The sequence below is a fragment of the Myodes glareolus genome, chromosome 13 (assembly GCF_982192425.1).
Source record: "Myodes glareolus chromosome 13, mMyoGla1.1, whole genome shotgun sequence".
In the NCBI taxonomy this organism is placed as follows: Eukaryota; Metazoa; Chordata; class Mammalia; order Rodentia; family Cricetidae; genus Myodes; species Myodes glareolus.
Window position 1 is genome coordinate 17,343,293 of NC_142038.1, and position 21,631 is coordinate 17,364,923.

At 40.9% G+C, this 21,631-nt stretch overlaps 1 long non-coding RNA gene across 1 annotated transcript; it reads left to right on the forward strand.

Annotated features, from left to right (window-relative positions):
• Nucleotides 1-18,047: 18,047 nt before the first annotated feature.
• LOC148119961 (uncharacterized) lies at nt 18,048-20,786 on the forward strand. Its single transcript, XR_015734678.1, has 2 exons — nt 18,048-20,184; nt 20,462-20,786. It is a non-coding gene; the product is annotated as an uncharacterized LOC148119961 (long non-coding RNA).
• The last annotated feature ends 845 nt before the right edge of the window (nt 20,787-21,631 follow it).

Sequence of the window (21,631 nt, forward strand, 5' to 3'; positions counted from 1 at the left end):
ATATCCCAGGATAAAAACAAATTTAAACAATACGTAGCTACAAATCCAGCCTTACAGAGAATATTAGAAGGAAAATCACAACCCAAGGAATCCAACATTCCCAACACCACCTACAATAACTCAGACATCTAGCGACCCTTCACAAACACAACTCAAAGAAGTAAAACACATACACTATACTACCCAAAAAAATGACCAGAGTCAACAACCACTGGTCATTAATATCACTTAATATCAATGGACTCAATTCACCTATAAAAATGCACAGACTAAGAGATTAGATATAAAAACAGGATCCAACATTCTGCTGTTTACAAGAAACATAACTCAACCACAAAGACAAACATCTACTCAGAGTAAAGGGCTGGGAAAAGGTTTTCCAAGCAAATGGACCTAAGAAACAAGCAGGTGTGGACATTCTAATATCTAACAAAGTTGACTTCAAACTAAAATCTATCAGAAGAGATAGAGATGGACATTTCATACTCATAACAGGAACAATTCATCAGGAGGATGTCTCAATCCTGAATATCTATGCCCCTAATATAAAGGCACCCACTGATGTAAAAAAACACATCTAGAACGCAAGGCAGTCATCAAACCACACACACTGATAGTAGGAGACTTCAACACACCTCTCTCATCAATGGACAGGTCAATCAGACAGAAACTCAACAGAGAAATAAGAGAATTACTAGAGGTAATGAATCAAATGGACTTCACAGATATCTATAGAACATTCCACCCAAAAAGGAAAGAATATACCTTCTTCTCTGCAGCTCATGGAACCTTCTCAAAAATTGACCACATACTCGGTAACAAAGCAAACTTCCACAGATACAAAAAAATATTAGTAACCACCTGTGTCTTGTCGAACCACCATGGAATAAATTTAGAATTCAATAACAACTCAAACACCAGAAAGCCGACAAACGCGTGGAAGTTGAACAGTCAGCTACTGAATCATCCCTGGGTCAAGGAAGAAATAAAGAAAGAAATTAAAGTCTTCCTTGAATTTAATGAAAATAAAGACACAACATATTCAAACCTATGGGACACTATGAAAGCAGTGCTAAGAATTCCCACAGGGCAGGAAACCCTGACTGACCTTAGGGACAAAGAGGGAAGAGGAGAGGGAGTGGGGGAAGTGGGAGGGTGTTGGGAGGAGGGGCTGAAATGGAAACTTTTATAATTTAATAAAATTACTTCTAAAAGAAAAAAATAAAAATAAATATAAAAAAAATAAAAAATAAATAGAAAAATAAAAAAAGAGGAAAGTTCATAGCACTAAGTGCCCAATTAAAGAAAACGGAGAAAGCACACATTGGAGACTTAACCGCACACTTGAAAGCTCTACAAAAAAAAGTAGCTGATTCACCCAGGAGGAGTAGAAGACTGGAAATAATCAAACTGAGGGCTGAAATCAACAAAATAGAAATAGAGAAAACAATCCAAAGAATCAATGAAACAAAAAGCTGGTTCTTGGAGAAAATCAACAAGATCGACAAACCCCTAGCCAAACTAAAGAAACGGCAGAGAGAGAACATGCAAATTAATAAGATCAGAAATGAAAAGGGGGACATAACCACAAACACAGAGGAAATTCAGAGAATCATTAGATCTTACTACGAAAGTTTATATGCCACAAAGTTGGAAAATGTAAAAGAAATGGACATTTTTTTAGATAAGTACCATATACCAACGTTGAACCAAGAACAGGTGAACAATCTAAATAGACCTGTTACTCGTGAAGAATTAGAAGCTGTTATCAAAAATCTCCCTACCAAAAAAAGCCCAGGACCAGATGGTTTCAATGCAGAATTCTACCAGAACTTCCAGGAAGAGCTAATACCCATACTCCTTAATGTATTCCACAATATAGAAACAGAAGAGTCATTGCCAAACTCCTTTTATGAAGCTACAGTTACCCTGATACCAAAACCAGACAAAGACACAACCAAGAAAGAGAATTACAGGCCAGTCTCACTCATGAACATCGACGTGAAAATTCTCAATAAAATACTGGCAAACTGAATCCAAGAACACATTAGAAAAATTATCCATTATGATCAAGTAGGCTTCATCCCAGAGATGCAGGGCTGGTTCAACATACACAAATCTATCAATGTAATCCGTCATATAAATAAACTGAAAGAAAAAAAACATATGATCATTTCATTGGATGCTGGAAAAGCTTTTGACAAAATTCAACACCCATTTATGATAAAAGTGTTGGAGAGACTGGGGATACAAGGATCATACCTAAATATAATAAATGCAATATACAGCAAGCCGACAGCTAACATCAAATTGAATGGAGAGAAACTCAAAGCCTTTCCACTAAAATCAGTAACACGACAAGGCTGTTCACTCTCTCCATAACTCTTCAATATAGTGCTTGACATTTTAGCAATAGCAATAAGACATCATAAGGAGATCAAGGGGATTTGAATTGGAAAGAATGAAGTTAAACTTTCGTTATTTGCTGACAATATGATAGTGTACATAAGCGACCCTATAAACTCTACCAAAGAACTCCTATAGCTGATAAACACTTTTAGTAATGTGGCAGGATACAAGATCAACTCCAAAAAATCAGTTGCCCTCCTATACACAAAGGATAAAGAAGCAGAGAGGGAAATCAGAGAAACATCACCTTTCACGATAGCCACAAATAGCATAAAATATCTTGGGGTTACAATAACCAAGAAAGTGAAAGACCTATTTGACAAGAACTTTAATTCTTTGTAGAAAGAAAATGAGGAGGATACCAGAAAATGGAAAGACTTCCCCTGCTGTTGGATTAGGAGAATCAACATAGTAAAAATGGCAATTCTACCAAAAGCAATCTATAGATTCAATGCAATCCCCATCAAAATCCCATCAAACTTCTTCACAGACCTGGAGAGAACAATAATCAAGTTTATATGGCAAAACAAAAAACCCAGGATAGCCAAAACAATCTTATACAATAAAGGAACTTCTGGAGGCGTTACCATTCCTGACTTCAAACTCTATTACAGAGCTACAGTATTGAAAACAGCTTGTTATTGGCATAAGAACAGAGAAGTTGACCTATGGAATCGAATAGAAGACCCGGATATTAACCCACAAATCTATGAACACTTGATTTTCGACAAGGGAGCTAAAGGTATACAATGGAAGAAGGAAAGCATCTTTAACAAATGATGCTGGCATAACTGGATGTCAACCTGTAGAAGAATGAAAGTAGATCCATATCTATCACCATGCACAAAAATCAAGTCCAAATGGATTAAAGACATCATCATTAATCTGTCCACTTTGAACTTGATAGAAGAGAATGTGGGAAGTAGTCTACAAGATATAGGCACAGGAGGCCACTTCCTAAGTAGAACCCCAGTAGCACAGACAATAAGAGAAACGTTGTATAAATGGGACCTACTGAAACTGAGAAGCTTCTGTAAAGCAAAGGACACTGTCAGTAAGACAAAAAGGCTACCTTCAGACTGGGAGAAGATCTTCACCAACCCCTCATCAGACAAAGGTCTGATCTCCAAAATATTCAAAGAACCCAAGAAACTAGACACTAAATCTCTAATTAACCCAATTAAAAAATGGGGTACTGAACTGAATAAAGAATTCACAGCAGATGAACTTCGAATGGCCAGAAGACACTTAAGGTCATGCTCAACCTCCTTAGTGATGAGGGAAATGCAAATCAAAACCACTTTGAGATACCATCTTACACCTGTCAAAATAGCTAAACTCAAAAACACCAATGATAGCTTATGCTGGAGAGGATGTGGAGTGAGGGGAACACTCATCCATTGCTGGTGGGAATGCTAACTTCTGTAGCCGCTGTGGAAATCGGTTTGCGGTTTCTCAGGAAACTGGGAGTCAACCTCCCTCAAGCCGCAGCAATTCCACTCTTGGGAATATACCCAAGAGATGCCCTATCATACCACAAAAGCATTTGTTCAACTATGTTCATAGCTGCACTATTAGTAATAGCCAGAACATGGAAACAACCTAGGTGCCCCTCAATAGAAGAATGGTTAAAAAAGGTGTGGAACATATATACATTAGAGTTTTACTCAGCGGTAAAAAACAATGACATCTTGAATTTTGCATGCAAATGGATGGAAATAGAAAACGCTTTACTGAGTGAGGTAACCCAGACCCAAAAAGAGGAATATATTATGTACTCACTCATAAGTGGATTCTAACCATAGTTAAAGGTCTTTGAGTCTATAATTTGTGATCCTAGAGAAGCTAAATATGAAGGTGAACCTGAAGAAAATCATATAGTTATCCTTCTGAATATTAGAAGTAGGCAAGATTGCCAGGCAAACTTGGGTGCATGGGGGGGGGGGTGGAAGTAAGGGAAGATGGTTAGGGAGAGGGGAGATGGGGAGGATTGGGGATGGCTTGGGGGAATGGGAGGAGGGAGGGAGGAAGGATGGTTATGGGAGCAGGGAAGTTTATATCTCAACTAAGGGAGCCATTTTAGGGTTTGCAAGAGACTTGATTCTGGAGGGGTTCCCAGGCCCAACGAGAGGTTCCCATATTGTACTCTGGGCAGCAGTGGAGAGGGTGCCTGAACTGGCCTTGGCCCATAACCATACTGATGAATATTTTGCATGTCACCACAGAATCTTCATATGGCGATGGATGGAGATAGAGACAGAGACACATATTGGACCACTGGACTTAACTCCCTAGGTCCAAATGAGAAACAGAGGGAGGGAAATCGTGAGCAAGGAAAGCAAAATCAGAGGGGGCCTTCATCCGAGGATGGATGGAAATAGAGACAGAGACCCACATTGGAGCACTGGAAGTCAGGACTGCGAAGGGTGCATTCACCCACTGATACAAGGGGACTGATCGAATGATAGCTCACCAAGGCCAGCTGGACTGAGACTGAACGAGCATGTGATCAAACCGGATTCTCTGAATGTGGCTGACATGGGGGCTGACTGAGCCCCCAAGGTCCAAATGATGACTGAGAAGCCATTGACAATGGCACTGGGTCTTGTTTCGTCTGCATGGACTGGCTTTTTGGGATCCTGGCCTGTTTGAATGCTCACCTTCCTGGACCTGGAGGGAGGGGGGGAGGAACTTGGATTTCCCACAGGACAGGAAACCCTGACTGCTCTTGGGAATGGTGATGGAGGAGGAGAGAGAGTGGGGGGAGCGGGAGGGTGTTGGGAGGAGGGGAGGAAGTGGAAAGAGTGTTTTCGGATACTTGAATAAACAAGTCTACCGGAAAAAAAATTATTTCTTGTTTCAGACAATGTATAGAATACTTTAAAGATCTTAAATTGTCAGAAATGACAACTTCAGTGTGTTTCTAGTTATAATACAGGGTATTATACTTCAACATCAAACAATCCAAAACAGAAATTAAGAGAACAGATCCAGTTATGATCCAAGAGGAACATACTGAGGAATACAATTAATAAAAGATCTAAAATATTTGTAGGCTGAAAAATCACAAAATTCTGCTTAAAAAAACTAAAGACACAAAAGAATGGAAATTATTCCATGCTCATAATAAGAAGATATAAAAGATCCAACATCACTCAAATGCATACTTGTTCCAAAATGAGTTTTAAAAATTAATCAATTCTTTTTTCTATATTTTTATTGATTCTTTATGGATTTCACATCATGCATTTCAGCTTCACTTATCTCCATGTTCCCTCATGTCTTCCCTCTGCCCTTGCAACCTACACCCTGAATAAAACCAAATGTAAATGAAAAACCAAACCAAACAAAACAAAAAAAATAAATAAACAAAAGGAGAGTCTTGTCATGGAAGCTGTAGTGTGGCCCATTGAGACATACAGTTTAGGCCATTCATCTTTACCTGCAAGAGGTCATTGCCTCGAGACATTAGTCTAGCTGGAAGTCTCTGGTTTCTGGTACACCACCGATAATGGGCTCTTACTGGGGCATCTCTTGGATAACCTGATGTCCTATGTCATGGAGATCCTGCTCTTTTGGATATGTCTACTGCCTTCGCATGCTCCAACATTCATAGGTTTGGTGGATGTGTTGTAAGAAGAGTCACTTGTCCATTCCTGGCTTCACAGCTAGCTTAGACCCAAAAAAATCACACAAAAACTGTATTAAAACTGCTTGGCTCATTAGCTCTTGCTTCTTATTGGCTAACTCTGACATATTAATTTAACCCATCTCCATTAATCTGTGTATTACCACAAGGTCGTGGCCTACTAGCAAAATTTTAGGATGTCTATCTCTGACAGCAGATCCATAATGTCTCCCTCTGACTCTGCCATTCTTCCTCCCAGCATTTAATTTAGTTTTTCCTGCCTATGTAAGCTCTGCTCTATCAACAGGTCAAAACAGTTTCTTTATTCATTAACTAACAAAAGCAAGGCATAGACAGAAGGACCTCCCACAACATTTCCCCTTTTCTGATTAAATAAAAAGAAAGTATTGACTTTAACATAGTATAATTACATATAACAAAACAGATATCAAGCAAGAATTACAGTTACAATATTTATATCTACTTTATCTTTTATCATAACTAAGGAAAACTATTGCTATCACTACAAATTCTTCCACTCCATCAAAGATTCCAGAAAGATATACCTAAGTAAACAGGAAGTACATTATAAGAAATTTCCAAAGCTCTAGAAATGACAGAGATATCTCACTGTCTGGACAGTCACCCAAAGTTCCTCTGTACTGTTGGGTCATCCATCTTCAGACTACAGGTCCATAGTATCCAGAAGATTCATTCATGAAGCAGGAAAATTTAAAGCCAGTCTAGCCTATATTGGCAGTTATCAGTCATTTTTCTATGTCCTGCAGAATGTCTGGTAGACTCATTCATGAAGCAGGAACCCCAAAGGACCATATCACCTTTAAGCAAATTCAACCATCCAGTTCATTTAACAAACTCCATAAGGAGCCTCTTTGATGCCCATCTTTCCCTTGAAGTATATTGGTGCTGCCTGGGGCAGATTTGTCTCACTCTAATGAAAAGTTCTAATTTTTAAAACATTTAAATGCCATATTCTGAAGGTCTATGAAAGATTTGAGGAATATCTAACTGAAATATATATCTATATATCTAGAAAACCTAACATGATTATAATCGTGACTATTATAGATGACTATCTATTAACCTATATTTCTTAATTATACATTACATTTTTAAATGAACTACACAAACACAATACCTTAATCAAGGGCAGAAATATACATATACAGTATAACAAAATTTACCTTAAATTTGTATCAATAATCCAAGATCTATAGCAAAACAAATTATTCATATCTATAGCATATCCCCCTTTAAATGTAAATACCTGTTAATCAGGTATTTCATGGTATGTCGTGTGTACTAGGTTCATCTCGTTGGGCAAAGTAATTTTTTGAGGGTGTTCACAGCTACTTTTCAGGGGGTTGTACTCTATCACACCATAGTATCCTGGAATGAATCCACAGGTTCTCATCCTCTGTGGGAACAAAAGAAGAACCTCTTTTCCAAAGCAACATATACTTAGACCCAAATTTAGAAGTCATGATACTTTTATAATATACATGCTGATTTAGCTTAGCAGTTCATACCATGAAATGTCTCTCTGTACTTAGCTCATTCACAGTCAAAAAATTCAAAGATAACACAATAATATACATAATTCAGACTCTCTGTGTATACTCCATCTTCACGTGGCTTATTTTTCTTTACTCCTTTTAAGCTATGACTGTCTATGCTGTCTCTGTAAAGACTGTTTTTTTAACAATTTATTTCTTTTCCAACTCTCTATCCTCTTTTTCTTTTCTCTCCCAAGCCTATGTACATTTATCCAACACTATGACTCACTTGACTTTGTCTTTATTGCATATCTGTAATTCTTTATTGTCCAGGAGCACTTTTTTAAATGCTTAGTGCTTCTTAAAACTTAAACTGCACCATTAATATGGTTCTGGAGCATGAACCAGAAGGCCAGCATTTCAAAACGGTGAGGTTTTTTTTTTTCTTTTGCTACAGCTGAATCAGGAAAACCACTCTTAAAGAAGCTGTAGCAAGCTGTTAGCTGAAAAATAAATGTGGCTAAATTTTCATGTGTGTATCTAAAATTTGTTTTCAATCCCTCTCAGGTTTTATATGGATTTAGTCCACCATGTTGGCATGCCAATTTGTTGGAGGGAGGTTGCTTGTTCATTCCCAGCCACCTGGCTAGCTTAGACCTGAAATAATAACACAGAAACTGTATTAATTAAATTACTGCTTGGCTCATTAGCTCTAGTTTCTTATTGGCTAACTCTTACATATTAATTTAACCCCTCTCAATTAATCTGTGTATCACCATGAGATTGTGGCCGACCAGCAAAGTTTCAGCATGTCTATCTCTGGCAGCAGATCCATGATGTTTCCCTCTGACTCTGCCCTTCTTCCTCCAAGCATTCAGTTTAGTTTTCCCTGCCTACCTAAGCTCTGCCCTGTGAACAGGCCAAGGCAGTTTCTTTATTCATTAACCAATAAAAGCCTCATATAGACAGAAGGACCTCCCACATCATGGATGTTGTTGGAGTGTACCAACTCATAGCACTGGTTCTGGGCCTGGGTAGTAGCTGGGTTGGTCAGATTAATAGCCTTTACTATCCAGATGAGCTCTCCAGCATTGCCTTGGCTATTTCACCCAATGCAGCCTATAGCAAAACCCGGGCAGTATTCCTACTCTCAGGCCTTCAGATCCAGGTCCCCCTCACTCTTATCACCAGGACCAGCTAGCTCTACTATTTCATCCAGGCAAGGTGCAGGGCCCTCTCCCCATTGCTTTAGAGGTTATACATGGGGGCAGGGTCAGCTCCCCTGTTCTCACACCCTCCTTCCTCCCTCAAAGCTGGTTCAACTGTGATCAAAACTGGGTCAGTTCTAGGGTGCTGCCTAGGTGGAGTACAGGACCCGCTCTCCTGTGCTCTGTAGCTGGTGTAGGGTAGAACTGGTTCTCTCTCCCTCCTGATCCTGGGCCAGCTCTCTGGCCTGCCACAGGTAGCAAGGGGCAGAGGAGGGAGGGCATCTTTCCCTCACCCATGCCACTGTATGACTGGTATGGGGGATGGTCAGCTTTGTTGCTTTCACAACCTTGAAGTTGGATGACCTGCCTCCCTGAAAACAGGGTCAGCTCTAGTGTTCTGCACAGTCAGGAAGCAGATATTACAGTCAGTGGGTGTCAAAGTTTGCTCTCATACTCTTGTGACCCCAGGCCAGTAGGTGGTAATGAGTGAAGGGGTAGGACATCTTTTCCTCACCCATGCAACCATGTGGCAGACAGGGAATTGGGATCATCTCTCTTTCTGTGTCCTTAAACAGAGGCTTTAGCTTGCTTCACAGGTGAGGTGCATGCCTATGGTAAGGGGTGGAGCCATCTTTCCAGATTGTAGAAGGCGGGAGGGTGGCAGAGGGGAAGATCTTCCCTGAAAGGTAGGAACAGCTTGCCTGATCCATGGAGGGGCAAGACCAGTCATATCAGGCCAGGGAAAGGCCGGACTGACTCAGGACAGCAAGTTTCCAATAGTCCATGAAATAACATGGGGTCCTGGACATCATCACCACAGACCCCAGCTACAGCAGTACCACGGACCCAGGGATGGCATGGAAGTGTTGCTTTTCCTCTCTTCTGTGTCTATGCCTAGAGACCTGGGGCAGCATGTGGTATGATGATCAAAAGATAGCAGAGAAGCCATATGTAATAAATTTTCATCATTTTCAATCCCAATTTCCCTCTCTAATCTTTATCCCACTCTACTGGTAACCTTCTCAAAACAGTCTTTTCCCAATTTCTTAAAAATCGTTTTGTATGTGGTCACTAAATTTAATTAGTTTCTTGCCAGAGTGTGGGTGAGAGGTTATTTCCTGAAGTAAGGGCCACTCATCCATGACTGTGACTGAAGAAAAAACGACACCCACCGTAGGCCCATATTTCTAAATGGTAGGGCAACCAGGCTCTAAAGCCACAGGCCACACCTAAGATGGTCACATAACCTTCCAGATCGGCTGTTGCTACCTAACAACAGGTCAGGATGTTGTTTTGTTTCTTTCTTTGTAATTTGGAGGATGACTAATAGAGATGCTAGTTCAGCCTATGTGACAGCGTACAGAGCACACAGGTAGCTGTGGACGTGACTAGAAGCCATTCATCTGGTTACCTAGGAAACAGAATGCTAATGATTCTACACCTCAGTTTATATTTTAATATATAAGGCTGTGTGGAGAATAAAGCAGAAGGAATTCTTCAGGATGTGAACTCAGGACTTCATGAGGAATCACCGAGAATCTCCCTCCCTATAAAGCCACATGAGTTGTGTCTTTATTCCCTTGTCTCCACGCCAGTCCAGAGAGAGATAGTTTATGTTGGGGTCTGATCAAGAGAAATAATTTATGATATGGGCTAGCACCGGCCCCCAACAACCCGCAATCCCCAGAACCACTAGCTGCCAACAATTATTTAAAAAGTGGTAGGACCATATGAGCCCTCATCTATCCATGATAAAATGTGGTTGGACTAACCATGTGCAGGGAACCACAAGTGCCAGAGTCCATGCATGCAACAGCTATGTCACGTCCAGAAAACATCTTCTGCTACAGAGTTCCTCATCCTCTGGCTCTTACGTTTTTCTTTCTTCCTTTTCCATGATGATCCCCGAACCTTGGAAGTGATGATATAGCTGCCCCATCTAGTGCCAAGCATTTCACCAAAACTTGTTCTCAGTATTTGGGCTAAGTGCACATTTCTATTTTGAAAACTGCTAAAAAAGAGTACCGTAGATTGTCATTGTTCATGGCTGCCCAGCAGAAGTGTGTAGCCCAATTCTATTATTTAATATCACACTCTTAGGTCATAAGACAGAAAAATTAAGCTGAAGGGGTCAGTCCTGGCTTTGATTCTTCCTGCTGGCGGAAGCTATAATGCAGACTGCTGGAGGAGAAACACCATCAGTAGCTTTACACAGCTGTGGATCCTTTGGTATATATAACATGTAAGACAGCTATATGCCCTCTGATGAGATAGTGGCATGACTGATATGGGAGCAACCAACTGATTTCTGATTCCATCCCCACAGTAGGGAATTCATTGCTGGCTCTTTAAGTCTAGTCAAGGGCTTGTTGCTGCAGAGTTCACAGAGTTCACAGACCCTTGTGAGGAACTGACTATTTTGTTTTGATGAATTATCAAACTGCTTCCTAAATACTTATTTTGATATCCATAAATTAGTTCTGTAAAACAATCTCAAAAATATTTGTTTCATGAATAAAGGGCTCAACAGGTAAAAGCATTTGCTGGTCAAAGCTCATGATCTCAACTTTATGCCTGGAATGCATGCAAAATGTTTGACATGTTGGCACATGCCTGTAATACCAGCCCTCCTGTGCCGTGATGGAAGACAAAGAGAGAGTGTCCCATGAATTTTTACAGACCAGTTATCACTGAGAATACAACAGCAGAAAGAGACCCTACCTAGACAAATGGAAGAACCAACTCCCTAAAGTTGTTTTCTGTCCTCCATCCCTATACTGTGGCACATGAACACTAGCATTCTCAGGCACACACATACATACATACATGCACATAAACATACATATACAATAAGCAATTTTTAAAGAAATAAATAACTTTTGCAGATACTTCTTAATTTCAAAACTTTTAACAAAGTTTCAATAAGTCAAAGCATAAAAATAGAAATATATATGGAAATACTTTCTGAGATATATATATATATATATATATATATATATATATATATATACCAATAGAATAGAATAAGAAGGTCAAAAAGAAACCCTCACAATATAAGGTCAAACAGCTTTCAACAATGGTGATACACAAATAGAAGAAAAAGAATTTTCTTCAACTAGTGGTTCTGGGAAATAAGATATTACAAAAATAAGTGAATTTGTACAGATACATTATGCAATGAAAATACATTCAAAATAGACTAAATATATAAATATAATACTGGAAGCTATATTAAAAACTGTTCAAATTAAAAAATGTTCTGTTCAAATTCAAATTAAATCCTTACTACTTTGAAATTAATGAATTTAATTTTTTCACTACAACATTTAAACCACTGGTAACCAAGTAATGTAAATAAGACTACATAAAGTTGAAATGCCTGCCCATCAAAAGACATAATCAGCTATGTGAGAAATTGACCCACAATGATAGTATATTAAATAAAAATCAGGAAGCATATCTACAACGCACAAAAAATATCCATATAATTTAACCACAAAGATTAAAATCAGGAAAGAATTCCAATGGGCAGTTCTCAATATGTAAAACGGCCAGCAGCATATTAAAAAATATCTAACAGTTGATTGTTGTTCCACTAAGATAATAAAAGGTGATTACACACTCACTATGATGGCTATTGTCAAAAATAAAAAGAAGAAGAAGAAAGTCAGAAGCAGAAAATAATAAGTTTGGCTAGGAAATGAAGAGACTGAATCCTCATACGTAATAGGTGGGTGTGAAAATGGTGCACAGATATAATATAAAAATGACAGCAGTTTCTTATTAGTTAAGGGCATAATCACCACAGGATAGAGCCATCTCATCTCTAGGTATACGGCAGCATTATTTAAAATAGTCGACAGGTGAAAACAAATTATGTGTCCATCAAGAGAAGAATAGATAAACAAAATGTATGAACATACTTTTGTGGTTTGAATGTAAAATGTCCTCCATAGACTCATGTAGTTGACTATTTGGCCACCAACTGGTGCCACTCTTTGTCTGGAAGTGTGGGAACTTTAGGAAGGTCTCTTGAGGAAGTGAGTCTCTGGGGTGGGCTTTGTTGCTTGGATCCACTTCCAGTTCATTTGCTGCAATGCGACCACTCTTTCCCCACTATAATTATGCCTTCCCTGACCATGATAGCCAACATCATCTTGCACTATAATTAAAATAAACCCTTCCTTTCCTACATTGCTCTTCTCAGGTATTTGGTTATAGCAATGAGAAAAGTAATCAAGACAGATTCAGTGGAATATTAATAAGGTTTAAAAAGAAATTCTGATATATTCCTTATCATAATTAAATTTAAACATATATGTGATCTTTACCCTCACTGAGGAAACTTCTCCTTGCAACAGACAGAGGCCCCTACAGAAAACCATACCATCCAGAATGCAGAGTTGTGGGTCCCAGTCCCAGTGCATATGTCTACAAAACATTACCCAAGACTCAGAGAACATTGCAGAAGGGGTGGGGGAGGAAGCAGAAAGATTGTAAGTGTTTGATGTGAGATTGTGTCTCCTATCAACATCAGAAGCTGTACCCCAAATTTCTCACCAACACAAATGTCAAAACGTTAGCTGAACAAGGATAACATAAATGAACCTGCTGAAATGCCCAAGGAAAAGCCCACAAGGTCTCAACTCTAGACGAAGAACTCTAGGCAACTGAGAAAAGCTGGGAATGGAAGAGGTGGCTTCCTCCAGTGAAGAGTACAGCGATTGTTTGTCCAATACCAAATGGTCAGCCCTGAAAACATCTATACAGGTAGCAATATATGGACTGAACCATTATATGCAAATTATATGCAAATATGCATATGTGTATATGATAAAACTTAGTTAAAAGAGAGGTCATGAATTTGAAGGAGAGAGTGAAGTAAGAAAGCCATGTGTTTATACACAGTGGCATGAGTTAGCAGCTCTTACATTCTTTCTTGGTAAATAAAGAGACTAATATCCTATATAGGAGGGTTTGGAAGGAAGAAGGGGACAAGAGATATTGTAATTAAATTATATTCTCAAAAATAAACTATATTTTTAAAAGGCATATACTGTGAATTCCCATTTACAAGACATATCTAGAAGAGTCGGGTTGGTAAAACCAGAAAGTTCCTAGAGAAATGTCCAGGCTATGGAGAGTAAAACAAGTGGAACTGCTGTGTTATGGGTACAGAATAATTTCACGGGATATGAAAGTACAGGAAGCTCCTCACACAGCACAATGAGCATCACACTGCTAAACTGTGTACTTGAAAATTATTTAAAGGGGACTTACATACAGAGAGCATTTTGTCACAATTAAATCGTTTTTACAAAAAAAAAATGAAGTCTGAGTAGCAGAGATAAAGTTTCTGAGTTTCATGCAGGGATTTCTTTGGGCCACACTGATTCACGCCTCATCTAAGAGCCCTGGCTCTCTCTTCCTTTGGTCCAGGAGAAAACACCTGATGAATCCCTGCCAAACACAACCTTTCCCATCTCAGTTTTATATCTGACACCTAAGGATTCTCAATACCTGCCAAAAGCCACCACCCTCTCAAATTTCCCATTTTATCTTCAGGTAGTTTCATATCCCCAAAATATTCCCACCCTAATCTACAAAACCACAAGACTTAAAGGAGAGCCTGAATCTCCTCAAAGGATTAATCTCCTCAAGGCATTAAAACAGCAGTAACGTTAAAAACATGATCATTAATAACTCCCAATGAAAAGAGGAATCATTTGGCCATTATCCACAGAACTTTGGGTTCCCGAGATCCTCTTTCTCAAAGCACCCCAGCACCTTTCAAGTTGGGTGCTCCCTGTGAAATTATCTACCTCCTTCCAAGGTATAAAATTGTATCAATGTTTCTAACGTTGGTCTTGCAGCTCCACAAAAATGATACATTCTTTACATCCACAAACACTGCCTTAAAAATCTTTATATCTTCACCACACCCACAGGCATTTTAGGAAATGTCTTAAACAAGATACTGCATGATTTATGAAGTCGGTTCTTAGCCAGTTTTCCCTTGCCCATTAGCCATGAACGCTATTTCAACTCTCTCAGATCCCTCTTCAAATTTCACTTGCTTAATGAAGCCATTCCAAAAAGGCAGTGAATGGTGCTTCTGGGACATAACAATGAAAATTGAAAGAAGCTGCCAACCACGTCAGTGTTGTGTAAATCATTCATCCTCCGCTGAGTACTTCTTACCCCAGCAATTTCTCAGTCTTACCTTGATTGTCAGTTCATGAAGCTCAAATTATGTCTCGATATTCATCTCTGCATCTGGGACGGGATAATTGATACCAGTTGTTACATTTGCAGTCTCTCTCACTGGAAAGACTTCCTGCACTGCTGCTCTTCTGGGCCTCTCTGCTTAGTTATTCAATATTATTGGGTACCCTGGACATGAGCGATATGAAAAACGGGAGTTGGAGAGGTCATTTAATTAGGAATTTTAACTCTCGTTTTGCTCACTCTGCAGTTATGTGCTACTCCTTTATTGATCCTGGGTCTCCATTTCTTCATCTATTAAAAATAAGTGTAGCAGAGACACCCAAGATTATATCTTCATCTCCTAGTGTACAATCAAGCTTCCATTAGAGCAGGCAACATCACATACGTTTAAATAGAAGCTTCTATTTCCCCAAGTCCTCTGTCCCCATAGTGTAGAGAAATGTTGCTAACAGAGAAGTTCTGTCATTCGTATTAGACTTCAACCCTAAGGCTAAAGTGTGTGACTCAGAATGCTGCCATTAGGTCAGCTCTCCCTTATATGAAAAGAAGGCACAAGGGCAATGTGTATTCATTGTCTTTATGATCATGGTCTCCAAGTGGTACCTGGCTCCTCGGCTAGAAAGTGATTGCCATGTGCAACAAAAGGCACATGGGAAATGTAGTCTCTACCAGCATGCTCATGCAAAGGTGTGTGAGAAATATAGCCCCACCAGGGTTTCAGCCCCCCCAAAAAAGTCAGGTGCTCCTCATTTTAAACATTAACAGAATGTCTAAGCTTCCTCTAAAGGTGTTAAGAACTCTTAAGGTTCTGTTGTTACCTAGTCTGCCAGAACAGAAATTTGCTTAAACAGATTCCTAAACACTGGCAAAGACCCAGGACCCCTGGCTCAGCGTGAAAGTGTGATTCACCGTGCTACAGACAGTTTGTGTGTCAGCTAAACTGGCATCCCCCGATTTCCCCCCACCCCGGCAACTGTGGATAGATGCTTGCATATACATTATGTCAGAGCTGGCTGTACTACAAGAGAAAAACTTTCTATTTATGAAATGCAATGTTTCCAGAATGACAAGAACATGCCTACCTTTTGCTCTAGAGTTAAAAATCGTCTCTATTTTTCAAGGCTGTTGGTCACATAAGCATCTCAGGAAAAGATAGTCCAAGAGCCAGGCATCATGGTATATGCTGGTAATCATAGTCCTTTGGAGGATGAGGCAGTAGGGTAATAAGTTCAAGAACAGCCTGAGCTACACAGCAAGACACTGTCTATTAACTGATGGGTGAGGGGGGAAGAGAAGGGAGAAAAAGAGAGGGTGGAGGAGATCTATCACCTCAATCATAGTATGTACAAACATGCAAGGGACAGGCAGGTGATTATTTTCCAGGATAGAACACTATTGAGAAGGTAACATGATTCTTGTTGAAGTGGATTTCAACTAGACCCGCAGCAAATCCATGTCACTAGTACCAGGGAATAAGCACATGGCAGGACTTCTCCAGGGAAACTGGGATGTAGGGTCCCTGGCAGAGGCCTTTTCCTCTGCCATATCTTCTAATTCTATAGTATTTAGTATCTAAAAATAAGTGTGCCTCTTAAAGAACCAAGATGTACTTAAAAATAACCATACCAAAATGTAGCCATGTACGATGCTGACAAATGGCTCCTAAAATCTGAACCTCAGTCTTGAGGTGATGAATGAATCCAGTGTGCTGCGATGTGAACGTTATTATTCAGTGTGAGGGCCCTTGACTGGAACACCAGCCACTTAACATCTAGGTTCAGATTTCCTTTTAATTTGATTTCTGATCTTGAGCGTACCACTTAACATTTAACCCCAATTTGTTTATTCTGTATAATGAGTTGCTAATGTCTTTCTCTGTGTCTCAAGTTTGACTTGAACTAAAACCACTAATCACAGTTGAAAACTTGGGTGAACTGTGGTTACTGGACAGTGCTTCTGACTGTGCGACCTGTTCATCCAATTCGCTGTGCTCCTCTGGCCTTCTTTAGGAGGCATTATTTTTCCTGTGTGCAAGAGAATAGAATAAAATCTTCTTTGCTTTAATTCCATATAAAGTTTTGTCTAATTTCTGGGTACAGCCAAAAGGAGCTAACTGATTTATTAACAACCTAATCCCATTTGAATCTACCTATAGCATATCACAAATTTTCATGTCACAAGAACCCCAGCTGCTGTCCTAGAGCAGAGAGAAAGACTTGAAGGTGATCTCCATGTGGTCGCAGAAGGAGAGGTTGGTTGCCCTCTTGCCAAGTTCTTGCCATCTTTGATACGAATCCGCCCCCCTGCTATTTGATTCTTTTCTTTTATCTAATTGCTTCTACAGACAATTAAGCATGTGAATCTCTTTAATCCTATCTTCAATAAAAAGCCTACAAAACACTTCCCCTACTAGATTATCTCCTTTTCATCGACAATCTTCTGTCACTGCCACTAATTCTTAGGTGCTTTCATGTTTTAATTAGTTTTCAATATTGGTTCTCAAGTTATCACAAAACGTTTTATAGACTTCCCTGTGAAAGCAGGGTGGGGCCAACCCTGCCTATCTGCTTCCTTCCTGGTCTCCAGCCTTGTACTATTTTGAGTCTCATTTTATTTTCAATAACATTATTTTCTTCAAAAATAATGTCTTCTTAAATTAGTCTTAGAAGATTTTATCACCAAATATTCTGCTTAAGTTGAATCTTCCAATTGTGTTTTATGGATCTTGTTTCTTTAAAAGATTCCCAGTTTCCTGGGCACGTTTTCTTATGACTTTTCGGTATCTTCCTAATAAACACACTCATTTTATTACAGTTTCATGCATATAATCTAGTTTTTATTTCATTGTTGTTTTTATTCAAGGTAACCAATAGGCACAGTTTAGGAAGTAAAAACAACATAAGGGCTCATGGAGAAAACCAACAATTCTGTTTTCTATGCCTCCCTCCCTTTGCCTCTCTGTTGGGAGCCACCTGGAGGCACAGGTGGTCCTGCAGTTTGGAGGTAGCCATGTGGGGCTGAGCACCCTTGCCTGCACATGCTCAGACCAGCAGAATGGCATTAACCAATCAGGACAGTGTTCAAGCCTCTCCACCGTTTAAAAGCAGCTGCCTCGGGGCCCAACGCTCTCTCTCTAAGCTTTCTCTCGTCCCTGCTCTATCTTCCCTTCCCCCAATTTTCCTCAAGGGAATGCTCCAAATAAAGATGTGACCAGAGAAGGAATTCTCGTTTTTGGTGGCGTTCATTCCTGCTGGACAGGATGGCCCCCCGCAACTGGTGCTCGAAACCCCGGGACGCTGAGGGACCCTGACATCTACGCCGGGGGACCCTGAGAAGGAAGCGCCCAGCAACGTGCAGAAAGCCTGGGGAGAAAAAGCTGAAATCAGACACCAGGACGGAGAGCCGTGAATTTCAGAACTCTGAGAACGTGGAGCGGTGAGTGACGTCAGTTGAATTCCTCCAGAAAGGGGAGGAAAAAGAATTTCAAAGGATAGGCCTAAAAAGAAAAGAAAATACAAAAAAAAATCAAAGTTAAGGTATCTGAAAGAAGGTACAGAAAGCAACGGGGAAGAAAAATTCCTTAAGTTCAGTGCAGGAGGAATGTGAACAGCAGCAAAAAGGGCGAGGTAACTAAGGCGGGACTATGAGGACGATGGGGTACGGGAGACCGCGGCTTCCGCTCCCTCTCCGTCCACCTGCGTACTCGCTGATAAGAGACTCGGAGGCAACAGTCTCGTAGGGAGGCGAGTTGATCGTGTTCTAAGACTGCCTTCCCTGTTCTTAAAGAGCCACAGAGCTTTTGGAGGTGATTTTCGCCTAATTTTGTTAAGAGAGCTCAGTCTCTGGCTCTCACGTACAGAAAACTTAATTTTTGTTTGAGGAAGTAGCCAGCGGTGGTGGCGCACGCCTTTAATCCCAGCACTCGGGAGGCAGAGGCGGAAGCTGCGTGGCAGCGCCGCTAAAGACCTAAAGACGGAGAGGGGCCAAACTCTGAACTGTGTTTCCATAGCAACATGGGCGGGCGGAGATGAGTTCCCAGAGAACGGGGCTCCGCGCTCGGGCAGACCGGGCAGGAGAAGCCCCTCCACGGGTGGGCGGATGGCCCCCCCTCGCCGGAGACTCACGGCCGGTGGTGCGAATTCATTGCCTGAGGTGAGGCTGAGGTACAGTTCGCAGTTACGGGATAAACCGGCGAGCCGCGCACGGGCCCGGGGCGGAGCCATGCCTTTGGGCCATGCGGAGCGCGCCACAATGGGCCTCAGAGGCGGGGCAACCGCCGCTGTCTGCTGCTGCCGCTGCCGCTCAGCCACAGCCGCCAAAAATTTAGTCAGATAAAAACATTTATCCCCCAAACAACGTCCCTTTGTCAGCAGGAAGTAGTCAGATCAATGGTCTACGCCCATTCTCCCTCAAAGAACTGGTCCTAATTATCATAATAAAGGCGCGTCCACCTGGTTACCATTACCTATTGCCTCTGGCAACGGGTGGAATAAAACAATGCTACCTAGAGGTTTTTTTTCCATCTGAATAGGGGAGCTGGAGAGATGGCTCAGAGGTTAAGAGCACTGACTGCTCTTCCAAAGGTCCTGAGTTCAATTCCCAGTGACAACTGCTTTGGTTTTTAGACATAAGAGGGGGACTACACTACCAGTGACAGCTTCCCCCAGAGAAAGGATTTCTCTTGCATTCTTTACACTTAATTTTTAATTCAAAATTTTGCTGGTACAGGCAAACAAGATTTGCTCTTTGATACGGAGACATACAGATCTCTAAGTTCAAAACCAGCCTACTTCCAGTACTGATTGTGCTGAATTTTTACACTGAGAGTTTTTAGTACTCTTAAATGTTAATTTGGGAGGAGAGTTTTGTTTATGTTTTTCTAGGAATGCTGACATACATCTGGATGCCAGCGAGACCGACCAGAGGGATAAAGAAGAAAGATGACCCAGTGGATGCTGAGTGTCCTGCTGTGGAAGATTCATGCGGAGGCAGCAGAGATGACCTTCTGAGCGGTGCCAAGAGCAGCTGTTTCACACCATCGACTTGAGCAACACCCTGTGCAACCTCTTATCTCTTCTACTTTGCCTTTTCCTTCCTTGGGAATGGGTGGGAGCAGAGATATTCTTGGCATGCTGTGTCTAGGTGGAAGTGCTGTATGTCTTTGATTGGTGTGCTACCTGCTAGCCCAAGTGAGGTGGGACAAGGTCTTTGTGACACAGGCCTGGCAGTCTTGGTATGTGTATCCTCACCCCAAGTTTGGCTCTCAGCTTCTAAAGAGCTCATAGGCAATTAGCCATGCATAGCCTTTGTACCCTCTAGGGATCAGATAGTCCCACAAAGCATGGAGGAAGGTATGCATAGGCGGAGGGTGTGCAGACACAGCCCTAGCACTCCCAGGGAAGTAGTTGTCCCATTGCACGGGGAGGGTGTGTCTTGCTTTTCTTTTCTTCAATCGGTCCACACATCATGAGGTGGGGACCAGATTGGAAAATAGTTTTGCCTTATTGCTCTTATTAACAAGAGAAGAGGGAGATGTTGGGAGCCACCTGGAGGCACAGGTGGTCCTGCAGTTTGGAGGTAGCCATGTGGGGCTGAGCACCCTTGCCTGCACATGCTCAGACCAGCAGAATGGCATTAACCAATCAGGACAGCGTTCAAGCCTCTCCACCGTTTAAAAGCAGCTGCCTCGGGGCCCAACGCTCTCTCTCTAAGCTTTCTCTCGTCCCTGCTCTATCTTCCCTTCCCCCAATTTTCCTCAAGGGAATGCTCCAAATAAAGATGTGACCAGAGAAGGAATTCTCGTTTTTGGTGGCGTTCATTCCTGCTGGACAGGATGCGCGCCGCACCTCTCAGTCCCTAGAGGCAAAATTTAACTGGTTGCATTTTGTTTTCTTAGGGCTCAACTCCAAATACTTAATTAGCACATTTATCCCACTCTTTCTTATCTGTTGAGCTCCTACATGATAAATAAAACTCTCTCTCACTCAAATGACTCCATACCTCCTCAGCTCTCTCTATTTATACTTTTATTCCTATTTTTTTTTACTTCCAAACATCTCTGCAACAACTGCAAAAATAATTTTTTGGATCATGCCGTGGGCCTATGCATAATGATCTTGGCTCCTCACTTTATTAAACCACAGGACAGGCAGCTACCTCCTTCTGGTAAACAGTCCTCCGCCCATCGTTTAGTTCTCTCAGTTCCACATATGATTTCAATAATAGCAGGGTTTGCCATTGCCCTCTGTTCAGAAATCTTAGTCCAGGCTCCTATTGTTTATTGCTTGACTGATTCTGAAAGATAAACATCAGTGATACCTAAATTGCTGAGGTATGCTAAGTATGTAGGTGACTCAATTTCCATTTTGGCCTTCCTGTTCTCCCTTTAGATATCATATTTATGGAATCACTTCCATTGAATTTTCTTTCTTACAGTTTAGTGAGCATTTCTAAATCCATGCTTCTATTTTCTCCACCTGTATTTTCTTTCCCTTCTCTTCCTCCAGAAGAAGTATCTTCCTTCTTATTTCATAATATGAACTAATTGTTTGCTAGACTTGGTAAACAGACTTCTCTTTACCACCAGCCGGTTTGACTCCTCTGCTTCATTCCATAATCATTATTATTTATATGATGTAGGG